Raw genomic sequence first — 22000 nt, 5'->3', positions numbered from 1 at the left:
AGGCAGAGAGAAATCCTGCACATCAAGGTTCTTCCTGGAGATTCTGACACACTTCCTTCCTGGAGCAGAAACCTACCTGAGCACTGAGTCAATCACAAGCAAGAGCAGGCAAGATGAATGTGCTTCTTTGGAGGGAAGGCCGGTCAGGGTGACAGAAGCGGAGCCCACGACCTCCTCACCTTGATCTGTTCATTGTACAGACCTTGTGAATTCTTTTCTACCAATTTAACTTTTTAAAATTTTTCTTGAATTAAAAAAAATTTTATTGTATTTTTAATTTTAAAATTGTTTATTTTTACATGTTATTTATTTGTTTTTAATCTGTCACATTTTTATATTCACTCAATACCTATCTCCCCTTTAAAGATCTTTAAAAACAAAAACAAATACCAACATCTAGATCACATCTTAAAATTACTCATTTCTAAACAGTGTTTTAAAAGGAACCTGCTTAAAAAATACTCCTTTAGCACCATCTTGTGTCTGCACATTTACGTGATGAAAAATTCCTCTTCCCAACTCTCCCCCGAAATGGCCAAGAAAGGACATCCCTTCTAAAGCCAATCTAAAATTTTGCTAAGTGTTTAAATCTCTTGTTCTGAGGCTAACCTTTTTCAAAACAACATTGAAAACAATCAGATCTATATTCTCGGCAACAAGGACAGCATTTCCAATGCTAAGTGTCCGTAAACCCAAGGAGAGAGGTATGGTTCTGTCCAAAGTAGAATGACAAAACTGAAGCACTCATGACTCATAAATATTTCAAATATCAGATAGTATTTGGCAATTCTCCCCTTAAACTAACAGTCCTCCACAAAAATGCAGCCTCTCATACATAAGTCATATGTATGTCTCATATATGTGTCAGTTTATAATGAAAGATAAATCAGTCATATTGAATTTGTAGTTTTATCCACTTTCCTTTCTTCACATTTAAAGAAACAAATAAGCAATGTTTTAAAAAAAAAAAAGAATTATAAGCCTTGCACAGAAATCCTAGAGCATGTGTTTCAAATTTTTCCCAAACTTAAGCAAAAACACAGCATCTTCCCATCAGCAATGACTACACATGCTACAACCTTCCAGAATAACAGCAGAATCTACGAATGGCGTGCAGCGATGTGCTCAAGCTAACGCCTGCTCGTGAGACCATGAGGAACATCTTTCCCACTGGTCGATGTCACGCTGGCAGCTGGAGGTCATCTATGGTAGCAGCATTTACACTACGGAAATTGGCCATCGCTACCAACCAGGGCCCCTCCCCTCCCAGAGGGCAGGTTGTGAAACATCCCCCAGCACAGCCCTGCGTCACGGGGGTAAAATAACACCTGCACCAGCATTCACGCTTTGTGAGAAGTCTCTTACACGGCATCATGTGTCATGACTAAAGCCACGGAGAAAAGACCTCATTTCAGGGTGTGCTGTAATTAAACAGGTAACTGTCTTTCACCCCAGTTATACGTCCCCCACTGTATCTACATATAACAGGTCCTTCCTTTCCTATTGTCTTTTCTTAAAATTTGGCGATTTGCAATTGGACAGAGAGGATGCATGTAGGAATCATCAGACGCTTAAAAGACGTCTTGCCCTCCCTGAGAAACTTTAAGCCACGGGAGATACTGTTGCTCCTGGAATCAGCCATTAAGGAGGCAACTTGCGAACTTCTCTGAAAGACTGGGTAGAACCCCCAAATAACACAAAAGAACGGTTGTTGGAGATTTCTTTTGAAGATGACAAATTCTGGTATGTGATTTTTTCTGAGAGAAAAGGGGGAGTGGGGTGTTCTGAGCATCACTTTCACGATAGGAACGTATTTCTCTGTGTTGAAGATTTAACCAGCCAGCTGTGGCCAGGATGCAGGGAGGCCTGGTGGTACAGAATGCCTGCATTGCACTCCAAGGGTGAGCTACTCCCATGCATTTGACCCCTCCTCCCCAGAATCCTTACGGGGATTCCAAGGGACATGGTCAACCTCTACCAGTCGCTGAGTATGAGGTTAGCTCTGGGCTGGCCATATACGGCCTTTATTGTGTCGACGTATGTTCCTTCTATACTCAGTTTGTTAAGAGTTTTTATCATGAAAGGATGTATTTTATCAAATGTTTTTCTGCATCAATTGAGAGTATCATATGATTTTATCTTTCATTCTATTAATCCTATTAATTATCTGTCAATGTGGTGTATCACATTTATTGAATTGTCTATGTTGAACCATCCTTGCATCCCATGGATGAAGCCCACTTGGTCATGACATATGATCCTTTAAAAGCACTGCTGAATTCAGTTTGGTCATATTTTGTCGAGAATTTTTGCATCTCTATTCATCAGGGTTAGTGATCTGTGGTTTTCTTTCTTTGTCTTTGATTTCTGACAGTTTTATTAGAATGTGCCTTGGAAAAGACTTTCGGTTTGAACTAATGGGATGATCTACTGGCTTCATGAACTTGGATGCCCAAATCTCTCCCTAGGTTTGAGAAGCACTCAGACATTATTTCTTTGAAGAAGGTTTCGGCCCCCTTGCCCCTCTCTTCTCCTCCAGGGACTCCAATGATTTAAGTGTTGGTTTTCTCAATACTGTCCCATAGATCATGTAGGCTTTTTTTCCCTCCTCAGTCTTTTTTCTCCTCAAATAGGATTATTTCAAAGCTCTTATCTCTACCTCCCTGACTGTGTTTTTTTCCATTTAATCTACTGTAATGTTAATTCTTTCTATTACATTTTTCACTTCATTCACTGAATTCTTCAGCTCCAGAATGTTTGGTTCTCTTTTTATGATTTCTACCTGTTGTTAAGTTTCTCATTGTGATTATGTATTATTTTCCTGATTTCACTATATTATCTTTCTGGGTTTTCTCATAGCTCATTGAGTTTCCTTACAAGAGCTCTTTTGAATTCTTTATTGGGTAAATTGTAGGTCTCCATGTCTTTGGGGTCGGTTACTAGAAGATGACTGTGACCTTGTGGTGATGTCACATTTCCTTGATTTTTCATGGTCCTTGGAGCTGTGTTGTTGTTTTCATATCTGAAGTAGCAGTCACCTCCTCTCACCTTCACTCGCTGCCTTCAGGGCAGAAACACCCTTCATCAGCCCTGCTGCAGACTCTGAGGCTTTCTCAGACCCTGTGTGGATACACCTGCTCTAAGCTTCCAGCTCCCTCTTGTGACAGAATTCACAAACTTGAAGGTGTTAACTCCTTCCTACAATGCACCAGGTTGGCTGCTGGTAGCCTTTCTTTGGTTTTCCTGCAGGTGGCACTTCAACTCAAGTCTGTGGTTTCTCCCTCCCCCACCACACAGGTGGCGGCCAGCGTCCTGCACAAGCTCCTTGTTACCGGAGCTCATCCTGCCTCTGCCCGGGGGAGCTCACGCTGGGAGCCAGCCCCCGAGTGCGGGAGGTGTGGGTTTGGATGCGGTGTGCTGCGGGGGGGGGGGGCGGTCGGGGGATTTACTAGGGATCATCTTGAAGAATTCAGGTGCTTTAACCAAAGGCGTCATGGCCACATCATTGATGCGGGTCCAGCACGAGGCTGACTTGATTGGCTGTCGTCATGTGAAAGGCCTGCTCAGTGTGGCCTTTTACCTTGTGCCTCATTCATTGTGTGAGTCCCCAAGCTTCTGGGTGGACGACAGCTCTACCCCCTTTCCACTCGGTTTGCAGACAGAGTCGTTCTTCCTCTCCCCACAGTTTCTTTCCTGTGAAATAATGAAATCTGGCTACAGCACTGTTCTCCCACCTTTTTGCCTAAAGCCACAGACACATTAGGGTCATTATCTGCCTTCCAGGTTATTTCAGGTGAGAATTTTACCTAATTTTTCACCACTGCTTGACCATAGCTTGTCATCCTTCCAGCCTTTCCTAGTTCCTTCTTTGTCCACTTTCCAGAACCAAAGCCGCTGCTGCACACGTCCAGTGCCGATCATACGGGAGACGGGCAAGGCTGCAGCCAGATTTCAGTGGCTAAAAACCCCCACGGCTGCGTATCTGTGGTGGGTCAGCTGTGACCTGGCTCCAGGATGACTTCAGTCCATGACCTCGGCTGATGGGGCGTCTCCACCTGGAGCGCTGCTCATCCCGCGGCCGAGGGAGAGGGACAGGGTGGACCACGGGCAGGCTGTCATCGCCTCTGCTCAGAGGCGGCACACGTCACCTCCACTCAGAGCAGGTCCACGGCCAAGCTGAAGTCACTGAGTGGGGAAGTGTCATGCTCTCCCAAGGAAGGACAATGCATATCTGGAAACCATTGTGCAGCCCAGCTTGGTGTTTCTGTTAACCAACAGGGCACAGCTGTTGTAGGACAAACAGAATCTGCCCCAGCGAGGAAGGAAGGTCTTGCCTAAAGAGAGAACTGAACTCAGGATTTCAGCTGGATTTGAATAACTCCCAGTGTCAACTCTGTGCCTGTGGCACTGCACAGCCCACGCTGAACCTGCATACCTGTGGCCATGTCCCCGCCTGATGACGCCTAGGACACTGTCCCAGAGGCCCAGCACTCAGAAGACAGGGTCCTGGAGAACTTCCGCCCGTGCTCAGCCCTGAAGACCAGGCCACCTCTCCCTCACCCACGTGCTCTAAGATCCCTGGCCTCCGAGCTTGGAGGCCAGATGTAGCTGTGATCAGAGGCAGATGCTCAGAGGCAGTGCGTTTCTCTTATGAATGATAATGACATGCAACTGCCAGGGCAGCATCAGGGAAGCACTGAGAAGGGGTCAGGGTGGGGAGTCATCAAGGCCGACAAACACACACCCTTTTCTTACCCTCCATTCCGCAGACAGGCAGGCTGAACCTTAGCTCACTGCTGTCCCTCTCATGTATCAACCAGAAGGCTGTGTTCCCAGACATGGAAACAGACTTACGGCTATGAAAGGGAGTGGAGGGGTAAATTAGGAGTTCAAGATTTGCACATGCATTCTACTATATACAAAACAGATAAACAACAAGGTCCTACTGTAGAGTACAGGGAATTACATTCACTATCTTGTAATAACCTACAATGAAAAAGAACATCAAAAAGAATATATATATGCATAACTGAAGCACTGTGCTGAACACTGGAAACTAAAGTGACATTGTTAATCAACCATACTTCAATAAAAAAAAAAAAACGTTAAAAAAGAAGGCTATGTTCCAAATTTTGCCCAGAAAGCTACTTTTTTGCCTTCTCCACCAACTTCCATCTATTTATAGCAAGTCAAATCTTACATGTAGATTTTCTGGGTTTTTTTCTCCCAGGGCACTTGCCTGGGTTTGCAGAGGGACCCGTGACAGCATAATGTGGATTTAGGCAGATAACGCTGCTGTCAGTGAGTTTCCCGGGCTCTGCCCTCTTCACTCTTACTTCTCTCCCACGTGTTTGGCTTCTGCTTCAGTTACTAGCAGATAAATGAGCTTGTGGGGGCATCTGCGTGTGTTTCCTGCCAAACACTTTTTCAGCAGTTCAGATTTCAGCTGCTGTGGTTTGGAATCCTCGCGTGGAAAGCTGACAGCGGCCTGGACCGCTCCGCCCTTGTGCGGGCTCAGCGGGGCTCCTAACCGCAGAAGGAACGAGAGGGGAGATGGACACAGCTCAGGTCGTGCTGTCCCAGGCAGCACTCACAGCGTGGGCATTATTTTGGGGTTCGGTGCTTTTCACCCCAGTTTGACTCTCACCTCCTGGGCACTGTCAGAGCCCAGGCTCTCACTCTGTCATCTTTCATCCACCACTGGGAGGAAGTAATGTTCCTGATTTCCAGACTAGCAAAGCACAGGTGCTGAAAGGTTGGCCCGTGCATGAGGCTGGGCTCTTCTGGAAAAGGTCTTCTCTCGCTTCCTTGCTCAGATGGTCCAGGACACACCCCTCACTTGCTTTTCTTCAGTCTTCTCCAAAACACAGAATCAAGATAAGAAGCAAACTAAAACAACAAAAATTCTCTCAAACAAAAGTGATCCAGATATAGATCTGGTCTGAGACCCTGCTCTCAAGTTTCCAAAAGCTTCATGGCAGATCCGGCTTTAAATCTCAAGCTTTTATTCGACAGACAGAGCATCTCTTTTCTGAAGAGGTCTCAGGAAGTGGAAGCTATGAGATTCCTCTTTTTCTCCCACATGGAGAGGGGAAGAATTCATTCTACGTAAATTCATTCTACGTAACCACTGGGACTGATGCTCTCTGAAGGGCTGACAGCAGAATCCAGAAACTTCCACAGCAGTCACGTGCGGCGTGGCAGCCCCGAGCGCTCCCAGTGGAAAGCCGTGTGGGAGGACGAGGCGCTCTCTCCACGGAGCAGAATGGGTCTCCTCCAATCTATGCTCTAAGCTTTTTAATCTGAGCCAGAAAATGCAACTGGCCTATTTTAAGTTTATTTAGATGTTGCTACAACAAACGTCAGATGCTTTGCCCACAGTTAATCAATTCTTTAAAAAAATGTTTTTAATGGAGGTACTGGGGATAGAACCTGGGTCCTCACGCATGCTGTACCCTCCCCTGCAATGGATTCTTAAGGAGGGAGACTATCTGCCATCATCTGACCTATGAACCTTCCAGCACACTTCTGTCCTAATGATGTGAAAAGAGAAAAGGCCCTGCCCTGTTTGCTAAATTTTATCACAGAGCTTCCACCCACAACCATCCTGCCTCAGAATTCTGAGGCACAAAATGATCTGGAGGTGTGCTGTATGAATCTTCCGGAGCTCTGGAAAACCACCGATATTTATTAAGTATCTACTCTGTGCCAAGAAGCATTCTAAGAGCTCATCTCCTGACTTAACCTTCACAGCAACCCATATAAACTCAAAGTAATTTTGCAAAGAACAGATCATGTTGGCTAACTTCCCCAATTAACTTTAACATGCAGAGACTAATGACAGCCCTACTAGGGGAGACAGTGGCAGGACAGTGACATCCGCTAGGTGAGGTCCTATTACAGCTTTCCTTCCATCCAGGTCTCAGATCCATGGAGGTCAAGACCATGACGCCATGTTTCTTGTAGACATGCAATCCACAGGAAGTACTCGTTGAATGAGAGTATTTAGTGAGTGGGAAAGGGAGGCTCTCTGTCCGCATGGAGCCCAGAGTGTGCAAAGCAAGGTAGACGACTACCCAATGAATGACCACGGCAGTAAGTGTGGGAAGCACGGGGGCTGAGATCATCCCAAAGGGGACCTGACCTGCTGCAGTGATCAGGGACGGGTGCCTTCTCTGAGACCTGCACGGTGAGGAGGAGGTAGCTCATTTGGCATGGAAAGGATAGATTGAAAAGCATTCTCTGCGGAGGGAGAGGTAGGGGCGGAGACCACCTGGTGAGAAGTCACTCATGCTCCAGGGACTGAAAGATGACCTGGGGGATGAAGTGTAGTTGGTGAATGAAGAGGGATGAGAGAGGAGGTGGATGCGATCGGTCACCACCAAAGAGCAGCTCTAGAAAACGCTCTGAGGATATGTAACAGAGGGCACGGATGACAAGGTGGCTCAGCTCGCGTCCCTGGCAGAAGTTCCACGTTCCAGAGAAAGCAACGCATGCGTAACCCAGTCCCTGCACGAGGCACCCAGTTTGGCTCCGTGGGAAGACCGTGTTTGAGTTTATCATGTTTGCAGAGACAGAAGGAACCCCTCCTTCCTGCTTCCTTCTCGTCTTTTTCGCACAGAGCAGAAACGTGCATGTGTGGGTCCACACTGCAACTCGATGTCTTTCCAAGTTGTTCCAGGGCTGTTTGGATTCATTGTAACAACAATCAGATTTAGGGAAGATTCTGCACACTTCCTTGGAAAGCGCATAAAGGAACTGACCAAAATCTGCCAGAGATTCTTAAGGCCAATACTCACTGACCGTCTTTGATGATCCGTCTGTAAGGCGACACCAGCTTCCCTTCCACTGCTCATGGTGGGCTTCACACAAAAATACCTCTTGAGGAACAAGATACAGAAAATGACAGGGTGATACGGTGTGAATACATAATAATGCCCATTACAACTGTTATTAGAGATGGTGCAGCAGAGGCCAAGGGACTGTTCTGGAGGGTTCTGGAGGACGAATTCCAGTATCTGAGAAGGTCTGGTTCTTTCCACAAAGGTTTTGGTCAAAATCTTGACCCAAAGGTAATTGTTGTTTAGGGAAAGCGAGTGTGTGATGGTGATGACAACGGTATTCACTTGTTCTCATTTTGTTTCCTTCTCTTCTTTGGAGTGTTATTTGCCTGCCATGTGTTATTTGCCTAGTTTATAATTACCTGATTAAGAAATAAAGTTCACTCACTTAATCATTAGGAATAGACGGGGTCTTAATGTCCTATCACTGCTCTGTATTACGGAAAGCAATTGTTATTCAAAGTTCATTGACACTCTAAGAATTTTTCTTTCTTTTTAATTGAAGTATAGTTGATTTACAATGTTGTGTTAGTTTCTGGTGTTCAGCATAGTGATTCAGTTATACATACACATACATATATTCTTTTTCATATTCTTTTTCATTATAGGTTACTGTAAGATATTGAATATAGTTCCCTGTGCTGTACAGTAGGACCTTGTTGTTTATCTCTTTTATATACAGTAGTGTGTATCTGCTAATCCTGAACTCCTAACTTATCCCTCTCCCCCTTCCCCCTTGTTTTCTATGTCTATGAGCCTCTTTCTGTTTTGTATATAAGTTTATTTGTATCATTTTTTATGAGTGATATCATATGGTATTTGTCTTTTTCTGTCTGACTTACTTCACTTAGTATGATGATCTCCAGGTCCATACATATTGCTGCAGATGGCATTATTTCATTCTTTTTTTTATGACTGAGTAGTATTCCATTGTGCACGCACACACACACACACACACACACACCCCACGTCTTCTTCATCCAGTCACCTGGAAGAACTTTCTATTAATTCTGTTAATAGAGTTGTAGGGTGCTCTGAGCTGCACACTTAGTGAATATTTCCAAATCAGGCTGTGATAACAAACTCAAAGGTGCAGAATGTTTCCTTTTTCCCTTCCACTCCTACGCTCCCCCACTAGCTCCTTTGATCATCCAATGGTGATTGAACCTCAGCTTTGTCCCATACACTATGCAGGGTGCCTCCCACCTGGAGAAGAGACTATTTGTGGAAGTAGGTGTGTTGGAAAAGGATGCAACTCAGTGCTCTCATTTTATTGCTCTTTGAGTCAAGATGCAGTGAGTGCATCTTGGCAAATTCTGCCTTAAAGCATAATTGGGCTTTTTTTAGATGTCTCAAAGTTTGTCTCAAGAAGTGCCAAACCATCTCATCTAAATACTAATGCCTCTGTTCTTTGTTGCTTCCCAGAAACCACAACTAAGTATACTCCAGTGGCTGCAGTTTTAGCTCACCATTAATACAGACTCAGCCCTCAATCACTGTGGCATGATGTGATTTCCGCCTTCTCTGGACATCCGTTTTCCCTCCCAACCAGAAAAGGTAGAAAGTATGAAAGGATTATGATGATAAGAACACTGTGTCTCTACTCCTGTTGTCTCTATGCAGCTGCTACTTTCATCACCACCATCACCACTACCATCATCACCACCATCACCACACCTCCATCACCACCACTATCACCTCCACCATCACCATCAACACCACCATCCACACCACCATCCACATCACCAGCTTTATAACATCACCCCTACCATCTCCACCGCTAACACCACCACTACCATTACCCCCGCCATCACCCTCACCACCGTCTCCACAACAGTCTTCACTTCTTCCTCTACCACTACTTCCACCATCAACACCACCACCTCCATCACTACCCTTATAACATCACTCATACCACCACCACCACCACACCACCTCTGTTTGGCAAGTGCCTTGAATGTGCAGTCAGGGACGCGCCTCTTCATCTCTTGCATGTATGCAAAACGATCATCTCCACCAAACCTGCATCTTCTATTTGTAAATCGCATCACTGCTCACCAGTCAGACAAACCCAAACCCTGGGAGGCATCCTGGATTCCTTCCTCCCCTTCACTTTTTCCTCCTCAAATCCAATCACCGAGTCCGATGAGTTCTACCTCCTCCTGTCAATTTCCACAGCCACTGACTTAGTTCACGTCCCACAACTTACCCTGCAGATGGGGGAGGCTGTTTTTGGTAGGCAGCACGCCATGTGGGGGAAAAGAGGAAAGGGCTTTGGCTCAAATCTTAGTCTGACACAGTGCTGCCTCTTCACTTCTCTGAGCCCAGTTCACACCTTCCTCTCCATGTACCACTCCCTTGGTGAGAATGCCCATCATAAAGTACAGAACCGAGTCATTTTATGCCCCCACATAAAATGCTTCAATGATGCCTGTATCCCTGGACTCAGGACCCGCCGCCCGCCAACCTCTCCAGGCTTACATCCCGCCACGGCCCCTGGGGCCCTTTGTTCCAGCCACGCAGAGCAATCTGGAGTTCTGCAAATACCCCGCAAATAAAAGAGGTTCTGGCCATGGAGAGAGTCAAACCTATCCAGATACATACGGGGCTACAGTCTTTGTAACCCCACATGCAATAAAGAGCCGGCTGAGTGAGGATGGACCAGGAAAGGAACAGAGAGGACTTTTCATGACTGCGGCCTTCTGCCGGAGCTCCTCTCCAGGTGAATCTTAACAGCCGGTTCTGCATCCGCAGTGAACCTGAGGGAGGGACTGGCCGCTTTCCCGAGGAAGCTGGGGAGGGGGTGAGGTGCAAGGATGCTGGCGGGAAAGAGAAGCAGGCGTTTTGCTAAAAGGTTTTCTGATGCCAGAAAAAACCTGCAGATACTAACAGCTCTGGAGGGAACACTGAGAAGGGGAAAAGAAATATTTACGGAACACCTGGAGTGTCAGACAAAATATTAGTAAGAGAAGAAAGTGCCAAAGGCCCGCTTTCGTCGACAGAAGCTACGTGCTGTGCAGACCACCAGCCTGGTTTGGGCTCGAAACTGCTTTCTTGCTTAGATAGACATAGCACAGAACAAAGAGGAAACTACGAGAATCTTCCGCCTATGTCAGATGGAATTAGGTCGAAACTGGCCCCCATTACATGATACAAAAATATTCTCCAATTACAAGAAAAATAGCCAATACTTCACGAGTATTCATGGCGTGCCAAGCCCATATTTTTATGCTTTAACTCCTTCGCCCTCACCGCCTCCCTGAGGGAGATACTACTACCATTCCCATTTTACAGGTGAGAAGACTGAGGTGCGGAGAGGCTGAACAACCTGCCAAATTCCCCCAGGGAGTACGTGGCAGAGCTGACACTGGACCCCAGGCAGCTGGGCCCCAGGGAAGCCCTCATCAGCCTTTATGCCGACCTGTGGCCCTTTTGGAGTCTGATTCCCTGTTCTTACAAATCCCATCATCTCTCATTTAAATGAAGTTTTCCTAAGAAACTCATATAGTCTCCCAGTCACTAGGACGAACTTATACGGAGAGCAGTTCACTTGCACTTTAACACCGGTCAAGTCACAGCACTCTTCCTGACTCCGCGTCCACCGATTATAGCTAATTCACCCTGTTCCGCCTTCATGCGGCCCTTCCCTCCTGATCCAGGACCACATGGCCGGTCACCATACATTTCTGCAGGCACTTTTGAGTCTCCCCAGATTGCCAGCACTCTGATTAAAAGCAACTTTCCTTTCTACCCACAACTGCCTCTCTTGAGCATTGATTGTTTGATCGACGAGCAGCCGGAATTGAGTTCAGTAACAGAAACTCTGCTGCGCCGCCTGGGGGGTCTGCGGCTTGGACAGAGCCAGCAGAGACCAAGCGCTGGCCTTGGCCAGCACGTTTGCACCTGGCAGAAACATCCTGCAGCAGTGCCCCTCCAACAGCGTTCCGGTCTTCCTCGCTCTCCTCATCCCATTGTGATCATTTTGAAATGGTAACAGACTTGTCCTGCTCCTGCCCAGAGCACATTTAAGATGCTGCCATTTCTTTCTTCCTCAGCGGGGCTGGTTCTCTGTCTTGAGCGGGGCGGACGGCGTGCTGGCAGGAGCAGACTCCCGCCCTCGTCCCAGAGATGCGAGCACCTCCAGACCTCCTCCGGGGGTCCTTCTTTCAGGGACCGATCCCATGAAGGAGCTGTTCGCTGCATGTGTAAGTAATTTGAGGGCAGAAACAACAGGAAGAAGAGGCTTGGTCTTTGTCCACGAGATGACTAATAACAAGCACAGAGAAACCCTGGGGAACAATCACCTCCAGGTGGGAGGAGGATGCTGGAGAGCTGGTGGGAGAGGAAGCAAGGACCAGGTCAGGTCGCCATTGCACTTCTCCATCTGCAGTGTTTCTATACGTGCAGGACGTCATCAGGATGGGTTGGGAATGTATGTCAGGGAAGTTATCTTGGAGCAGCTGAGCTCATAACTGGGTGAGATAAAGCCTTCTGCTCACAAATGCATGCGCTGGCAGAGGGGTGGGGCCAGGACGCACGTTGTTCAAATGGAGCAGGACCTTCTGGGACTTTCCCAGGACAGAGTCCCCACCCCCACCCACTCCTTCCACCCATGTCCTCCGCCTGCCTCTTGTCTGTAGAAACACTTTTGTCAAAGAATAAGTTTAATCAGAGAAATAAGAAAATACAGAAACAAAGGGAAACAGTCAAGGAAAACAAAATAATAAGAGTTTAGCCATTAAACAAAGTCAAGAACCTTCAGTTCCTCCTCGAGGGCTGCAGACAGTGTTCTGAGCGTTAGCCTCTGGGCAGTTTTGTATACTGAAACCCTCAGCAGGTGGAAGAGGTTAACTCCGTGTTGCCCGGACTGTAGCCGTGACAGAAGCTGCCACAGTTCTGAAAATGGGAACAAACTGACCCTGGAACTGAAGATTAACTGTACTTAAAACACTCAGACGATACTGATCAGACCACTGCATGATTACCTCTATCACAGCTGTCAGAGCTGACTGTGCTTTCTGCATGGACTCCCCTCCCTCTGCCTACACACTCTGAGACTCTCCTTTAAAACTCTTGCCCACTGATCAGCAGGGTGGAACTCGCCTTTGGACACAAGTCTGCCTTCTCCCCCGGCTGCCAGCCTCCAGAATAAGGCAAACTTTCCTTTCTACCAATACTTGCCTCTCAAATATTGGCTTGCAAGCAGCGAGCAGGCAGACCTGAGCTTCGGTAACACTGAAGAATTGCACACAATTGTCCCTGATGTCCACCTGGGTTCGTCTTTACACTTTACAAGGGCTGACATATACATTATCTCATGCCAATTTCACATAAAAGCCTGAGAAACATTTCACAAATTAGGAAACTGATGCCCAAAGATGTGAAGTGAGTTTCCCACAATCCAAAAACTCTACATGGCCAGGCCAAGCCAGGACTCCTGATTTTATCTCCAGGGAAGGGAACTCAGTGCCTGTAGGGAAGAGACCGTGAGCATAAACGGTCCACGGAGGACAGGGAACACGTGGTCCTCAGTGACTAACATTCAGTTTTATTTGCAGCACTTTGCATTGCAAATAAAACCAGTCTGGAGCCCAGAGGTCAGGGAGATTCTTCTCAGTACCATGCTGGTTCCGACACCGTGTTCTGGAACAACACAGTCCTCTCAGGCCTTCAGAAGTGGCAGGAAACCCTGGGTGTGTGTTGAGGGGTGTGTGTGGAGACTAAGGGGGGTGGTCTGGTCTAAGAGAGCTCGGGGGGAATGGAAGAGAGAAGGGAAACTCCCAGAATAACATTCAACTCTCTCTCAACCCTTGACTTCACTGCTTTTGTGAAATGCTACTGATGCTTCTGCATGGGGACCTGCAAAGAAAGCAAGGCAGAGATAAGTGGGCAGAAAGGAAATCCTATAACCTAAGAGAATATCCTCAGAGTTTAAGTGTCCAGAAGGAGCTCCCCTCTGGGTGTGCCCCGTCTGCTCACCACGAGGCACTGAGCTCTACTGTCACCAGGCTTAGCTGCCTTCACGCTCCTGGAAGTGGAATTTAAAAACTGAATGGCTGAGCCTTTCCCTGGAGTGGCACCGGGGTAAGAAATCACAGTTCACGCTCAGCATTCCTTCATGGGATAGGAGCCTCGACTCTCATAATCAAAGAAAGGCCAGTAAGCCCACCTCCGGGGCCAGCTCAGTGCAGACAGCCTGGGGGGCCAGATAGAGGGTAACGCTGCTCGGAGAAACCGACTGGCCATCGCTAAGTGAGGTCGTCTATTAAACACGGCTCAGGCATCCCACGGGATGCTAACACACCAGCTTCAGGTAGATAGAGAGAGCCATGGAAATCTAAGACAGGGGAAGTGAGAAAAGCAAGGTATCAAGTCATGCATAAGAGAGAATCCCATGTAAATATAAACACACATCCCTGCCAAGAAATCTGGAAATATATAAGTGATGGACACGTGCAGAAAGCGGGCTGGAAGATCACAAACCAAGTGATTAACGGTGGCTGTTTCTGGGAAGGAGTAGAGGTTTGGTTAGTGGGAATGATGAGAGAAACGTGTGCTTTTTACTCCATATATTTTTGTACCGAGTCTGTTACAATGCAAACATGTTCACGTATTAATTCAAAAGCAAAACCAACCAACCATTGAGGCTAACGGGAAGTCATTACTGCACAGGGAGCTTTCTGGTGTCTGAACAACCGTGACGTGTCAGGAAGCCTTGGAGGAAAAGCTCCCCTTGGCCCCGTCGTGTATCCTTTCACCCGATCCAGCCGCACCCGCAGCACACAGCACCCAGGGCCGGGGGCTGGGATGCTGGGGGCGTTCACGCACAGCAAGAAGGGACGCTGGCCCTTAGTCAGGACTGAGAGCAAAGGGCAGCCAGCTCTGTGATTGACAGCACCTTGCCAAACCGTCAGGTCAGAGCCTTGTTTACAAGTTAGCTGCTGCTTCGTGTCTAGGCCCCTCAGACGAGATTTCATGCACTCTACCTTTCTGCTGTGGATGAAAAATGTCGCCTGCCACATCAGCAAACAGGATGCTGCAGCCATCAAGCCCTCAGCCACTGCAGCCGCCTCCACCAGGCGCCCTGAGGGAGCTCAGGATGTGCCACAAACAGGACACGGGCCCTAGCCAGCTAAGGGGCACATCAAAGGGATGGCTCCAGCGAGCCCAGACTCTTGCAGCTTTCCGTGCACAGAAGAGCGCTAAATTCCTTAACTTGAGATGTCTGGCTTTCTTTAATTAACAATAAGCTTTTGATGTTCTGACTGGCCTTGGCTGAGAAAACTATACATCCTGGCCCCTCTGCAACCTCTTCGGAGTAGTCCCTCCGAGCGATCTGAGAGGCTGCCTCTCAGGCCTGAAGTCCTCAGAGAGCCCACCTAACAAGATTCTCAACTTGTAGGTTGCGCAAATTTTTAAGTCGTCACCGTGTAGTTAAAAATAAAGATGATCTACAAAGGGAGATATTCTTTCAAAAGGACTTCTCCCAGTTTCCAAGGCCGGCACGTGTGGAGTTACTGTTAACGCACCTCCCTTTCCATCTTTCATGCTTTCATATCTAAAAATTCCGTGTCTCCTCTCTCTCCTTTTATTGCCAGACTCCACACTGCTCTGTCCCAACTCTTTTCTTCATTCCTACTTTGATCTACGGAGAAAACCAGCAGGTTAGGCAAGGTATTGTGTGATCAAAAGATGCGGAAAGCATGGGGCACCTGGCTGAAAAGTTACATTAGTTACAAGGTAGCTTTGCTAAAGCAACAAAGCAAAGGCGGTTTCCTGCCAGGGTCGTTTCCTGCAAAGAGCTGTTTCAGCCAGAATGAGTGAGTGAATGTGGCCTCTGTTTGAATGGCTCATGTCTAACTCCGGCTCTGGCTGCACTCCAACACGCCGCATCCATCTCCTTAAAATCAGAAGACGAACCTTTATCATAGCTGACCTGCATCCCACAAATGACAAGCCATTCTGTTTAGCTCAAGCATATAGCGTGTGCTGATGGGTGGGAGGAGTGAGTCTGGGACCAAACGCTGGGGTGTGGAGATGCCATGCTCAGGAGTTTGGACCTTACTCTCCAGCTAACTGGGAGTTCTCTTCAGGTTTTGAAGTAGAAGAGTTAGATGAACATACCCGTATCTTTAAAAGAAAACTGTGTTCTTAATTTTTTGGACAGAATGCTAATATTGAAAAGAGAGGTGGGCAGGGAGGCTTCAAGACAGTGGAACAGAAGGATGCGGAACTCACCCTCTCCCACGAATACATCAAATATACATCCACATGGGGAGCATTTCTCACAGAATACCTAACTGAACTTGGACAGGAGATCTTGTACAACTGCAACTACAAGGAAAATTTTCACAAAGCCAGATAAATAGCAAGGTCCTACTGTATATAGCACAGGGAACTATATTCAGTACCCTGTAATAGTCTATAATGGAAAAGTATGAAAAGGAATATACACATGTGTATAACTGAATCACTATACTGTGCACCTGAAACTAACACAATATGGTAAACCAACTATATGCCAAAAAAAACTTTTTTAAAGAAAATGTTAAAATTTAAAAAAAGAAAAGAGAGGTGCATGGTGTATTTACCTGTAAGAAAGGGATGATTTATGTGCATTCGATCCCCCCAAGTCTTTCATGTAACACAGTAAAAGCTTGATTGCACATGATTAATAATTGCGGGTTGCCTGAGTGCTGGGTTTTCTTCGCGGAGATGAGTTTGCAGATAATAAAAGAAGTTACACATTGCCCGTATCTGACGAGCGGACCACCGTTGCTGTTAAATGTCATGATAATTACGATGGGGACGGATGGTGATGTTTTAGGAGAGACGATGAGGACAACATTGTTACAACATTTCGAGATGTACACTCCGGTCCCAGCTCTGTGCACCCAGCTGCTTTCTCCTCTCAGGAGGCGGCTCTGACCGTCGTCACAGCATTGCCAAAATGTGAGACAGACGCCTGGCGGGATTATCAAAGATCACCCTGGGTGTGATAAATTGCCCCTCCCTCCGATCACTCCATTCCACACACTGAGTCCTTTGGGAACTTTCTGAGCCTGGCCTGTAAGCCTGGCGTGACCTGTCTGAACTCCTGGGCAGGGCAGGCACCACCTTTCTGGCCACTGACCTCTCCTCCCTGGTGGTTTGCTCCAAGCCTTTGGGTGTTCATCTGAGGAGAGGGGCCCCTTTCTTACAGTCAGTCATACCAAATAAGGATTTCTTGCTCACCTTTAGAGCTTCCAGAAGTCTACCATGCCACATGCTGGCCCAGCTGTCTGTGACAATGAATTAGAAACGTCTAGAAAGAAATCCAATCCTTTGTGAGCCCTGATTGGAAATCGGAGGGCAGCCCTGCCTCACAATTTCAGTAAAGAAGGTGATGAGGTCAGAGGAGGCACATGGACAGACAGGAGAGAATCAGTCATTCCTGAGGCCCGCGTGTGTGTATCACCCCGAGTCTGTGTGGGAGGCAGGAGGCAGGTGGACGCAGGAGGATGGGAGGGTCCAACAGAAAACAGGCCAGGGCAAATGCCAATGACCAACATACCAACACGTGCCAACTAACAGACAGAAGTGTTCAGACGTACAACGCAGACCAGGTGGCAGGAAACCAGGATAAGAGCGGGACCGAGAAATCAGCCCCACCAGGACCCTCGACCACCATGCAGTCCGTCAAGCCACTTAGCCTGGCTTTGCTTTTCTCCACAGTATTAAACACAACCTAACACAGTACACGTTCAACTTGATAGTGGCTCGGTGTCTCCCTCCCTCCACCCATCAGACCAGGCACCCTGCGCTGTTCACTGCCTTAATTCCATCAGTGTCTGATGGTGCTCAGAAAATAGCTGTTGAATGAATTAAGAGCTCAAACGACTAGTGGAGCCAACTGACACTAACAATCCTATGTCTGCATCTGAAAAAAAAAAAAGACAGAAGGAAGCATATGGCCACGCAAGTGCCTTTTATTAACTGCAAGCTTCTTTGGAGAGAAATACATGCAACCACAGAGCCCAGCTATTTAGACACGACTGGGAAAAATAAATAAAACTGGCACTATTAAGAGTATCCTGTGAGTCTAAAAGCACATCAAACAGCCCAGCTGCCCCGGACACCCCCTGCTGCGGAATTAATTTCAGTAGTTGCTTACATAAATCTGACTCTAAAAACAATTATTTCCACCCAGATACATTGTCATAAGTTGTCTCTTTCACAGTGTGAACACCTGTGCACTCTCATTAGCCTCCTGATTCGATTTTCTAATCAGGGCCATAAAATTGTGCCCTTTCAAGATAATACAACGTCATCAGCTAGAGATGGTGGAGTCTTTCAGTTCCCGTAACTCAGACTAGTTGACAACTCGAGGTGCTCCACGGCCATTCATTACGTCCTCGTGAGAAATACCTGCAGGAGGTACAGAGTCTGAAAGGAAGCCAGGTTCAGATATTCTATTGCTTTTACTAGTATCTTTGACTCAGAAGCTGTAACTCTTTTAAAGCATCCTGCTTGTCCCCTCTCGAGGCTGTACCCATTCAATGAGAAACTGCATACTCACGGCTCTGCAGAATATGTGACATTCTATTAGATATTCCCCCCAAAATTATCTATGGCAATCGTCACAGTGGAGTCACGGACCCAGACCTATGACACTGACTGTTGCTCTCTGTCCCATTAATGCTCCAGCCTGGCCAGGGGTGAGAGAAATGGTAAAGATTTGGAAACAGATGAGTTTGGTAAAGTTAAGGACCGTTCATCCCCCGCCCCGCATACTCACAGGCTCTCCGCCGGGACTCCGCAGAGAGACACAGACGTGGTCTCTGCCCTCGCAGAGCCCTGATGGGACAACCTTTCTGAAGACGGTTCTAAAATAAGCACCACGACGGTAGAGATTTTTGACGGTTTTGTTTTACGGAGTAGCCCCAGCACCCGGAGCAGTGCCTGACACGTAGGTTCTCAATGAGTATTTGTGGGCGGAGTGAGAAAGCATCTGACCGGCAGCGGGCGGGCCCCCGGGAGTGCTCAGCCATTGCTGTTACCTACGTGAAATCGTGGGCCCTGCCGTGCTGCTCTGGAGCGCCCCCACACACAGGGCAGGGGCATGACACACCTCTGAAGGGAAGTCCTGAAGGGACGATCTGTTCCTCAAGTGGGTAACAAGACAGACGCCAGCACAGTCCTGAGGGGTCAGCTACCTGGAGGCAGGGCCTCACGTGGGACAGGTGACCGCTCTGTATCTCTTTCCCAATCTCCCAAAACAAAAGCTAACAGTGATCACTGGCGCTTCCCATGCAAGCTCTACGTGCAAAACTAGAAGGTTAAGAGGAGCAGTAATGGCTCTTTTTAAGTAGCCATCACACAACATTGCTACAGTGAACTCGCTGGTCACGCAGTAACAGAAAAAAGATGTCGATTATAACATTATTTTTTTAAAAAAGACAGAAAACAAGTTCTTTACATATGGAAAAACAGGAACAGATGTTAACTAATGTGGAAAATCAGAGCAAACCTATGGACCTGATTAGGTAAAGATACACATGGAAACTATGATGTTAATATAAAAGGAAGCTGGGAACACCCTCAACACTCCATTATATTTGTCTGCGGGAGAGGACAGGCCCAAGAGGGTATCCTGACCATCCGCGTTTTCCAAGCCAGGGATAAGTCAATGTGATCTGAAACCAGGACACGATATTCGGAATATGGACTTTAAAAAAAAAATCTGGACTCTACGATTGACATGCATGTGGCTAAATTCCTCAGTATATAGAAGAAATAAAAAATGTCAAAGGCTGCTGGAAAATCAAGTAGAAAGGGTCTATTTCCTACTTTAGTGTGCTACGCTGGGCTTTCGTGGCAGCAGAGTGTCGGAACAGGGCAGCCTGGGGGGCTCACTAGCCTTTACCCACTAGCCTGCTGGGGGCCTATTTGCATGAGGTCAGAGCTTCTGGGAAATGCGTAAGAATTCATCTTACACATGAGGATGCTGACGTCTGTGCGCGGGTCCAAGGAAGACAGCAGTACTGGCAGGAGGAGAGGGCAGTGTGGACAGTGGGGTGGGCGGCTCTGATGGGTCCCTGGCTTTACCCTTCTAGGGAGGAGAAAGAAAAAAGGGGAACATTTCCCCCAGAGCTGAAGTATATAGCTCTTCGGCTAAACAGGCTCACTCACTGTCTAATAAAAAGAACTGAAAGAAATAAACAAAACTCAAAAGACAAAACCTGTAAGTCAACATAGCCTCGTAAGTGTCAGGATAAAGATCCTAAAAAGCTACAAAGCTTCCACAGAGGGAAAAACAAGTCACTTTGGAAGAAGAAATACCATCTTGGAATCTACAACACTGGATGACAGAAGAAAAATGGACCAATCCCTTCAAAGTTCGAAGAAAAATTACTTTCTAACCTCAATTCTATATCCAAACATCTGCTAAGGTAGATCAGAAAAAAAAGATTTTTATATAAAATAGCTAAACAGCAAGGACCTACTGTACAGCACAGGGAACTGTAGTCAATATTTTGTAACAACCTTTAATGAAAAAATATGAAAACAAACACATGTGTATATATACATGCATGACTGGGACATTACGCTGTATACCAGAAACTGACACATTGTAACTGACTGTACTTCAATAAAAATTAAAATTAAATAGAATAGAATAGTTCAGAATAAAAGAAATAAAGTCATAAGCATATTATTTAGAGGGATGGAAGTAATTACCAGAAATACTACTAACCAAAATAGTTGAGAAGTTTCCAGTAGGGCTTGAGACTAGAGGTGGGCGGGCGAGGGTGGAAGATGCCTGCTCTTCATGGAGAGTTCTTTTGTCCTTTTCATCTGTTACTATGTACACCCACCACACTTTCATAAGAATAGAATCCTCCCCAAAAAGTAAATAGAAAAAAAAGGAAAAAAAATCGTGAACTTTGTAAAACTTACAGATGAGAATAAAACCTAGAAGGAAGTGACGTAAAATTGAAAAACAATTATGCTAGGGTGTTGGGATTATGGCTCAGTTTTCTTTGCTTTCATTTTCATACATCTGTAATGTGGCTGTGTTTTGCATACCTATTGGATTTTTTTAAAACCATTTTTGGGGGAAGAGGGAGAGGCATTAGGTTTGTTTATTTATTTATTTATCTTAATGGAGGTAGGTACTGGGGATTGAACCCAAGACCTCACGCATGCTAAACACGTGCTCTATCACAGAGCTATAGCCTCCCCCTAGGATTATTTTTAAATTAGCAATGTATCAAAAAAGACATGTAATTATTTTTTTCTCCTGGGGAAGAACTTGATTATGGTTGTCACATGGGTTCTTTCTATTCCTTTGGTTCTTTTTTACATTACAGGAGTTGCCAACCTTTCATACCATCAAGACTATGATCATAGACAGATTCTTTTTTTATCTTGTAACTAGAAGGAGTCTCTCTTTAGAGGTGCAATTAAGTTCATGGAATAATGCAAAATCAGTACTATGTCATGGGCGTGTGTTAACCGCCACACCATCTCTTACCACCATGTTCTCTTACCACCATGCTCAATCAAGTCATCATTCTGATATAACTGGCTTGATTTCGATCCACACTGGAGGTCCAAATGGACTATTTATTGTGCCCTTCATTTTGTACCATTTCCGCTGACTCTGTCAGGGACAGCTGTTTGCTGGATAAAAGCAGGAACTCTGGAGTCTGGCGATGGAAGAGGGGTTCACTGGCAGCCAGCCCAGCTCAATACTCACAGGCCAGGCTGAAGCAGCCGGGGTGGATGTGCAGGCACATAAAGATGACGCCTTGAGCTCAGAGGGCACCGACCAGGACCCCTTCCCCTGTATCATGAGAAGCACAGGGGCCAAGGAAGGGTCTTTAATGTGGAGCATCTGCAGAACGACTTCCAAGGTACAAAAGAAACTAAGGGAAGGGAGTTTCCTGGAAGCCGTCGAAAAAGGCGGGTGCAGAGGCTTTATTTCGGCAAAATTTAAAAAGACCACTCCTATGCTGTGGCCAGGTTAGACTGAAAAAAATAAAGAAAAGAATTTCCACATATGGGATCATACGTAAAGGCTTTTTGAGAAACAAAAGGAACATTTCAGTGCGTGATCAAGTGTACTAATGTCCTAGGATTGTCAAGACAAATGACCACAAACTAGGTCGCTTAAA

Source organism: Camelus dromedarius, chromosome 8 (genome assembly GCF_036321535.1).
Source record: "Camelus dromedarius isolate mCamDro1 chromosome 8, mCamDro1.pat, whole genome shotgun sequence".
NCBI lineage: Eukaryota > Metazoa > Chordata > Mammalia > Artiodactyla > Camelidae > Camelus > Camelus dromedarius.
The sequence above is the reverse complement of the archived record's forward strand: the minus strand, read 5'-3'. Positions refer to the sequence as shown.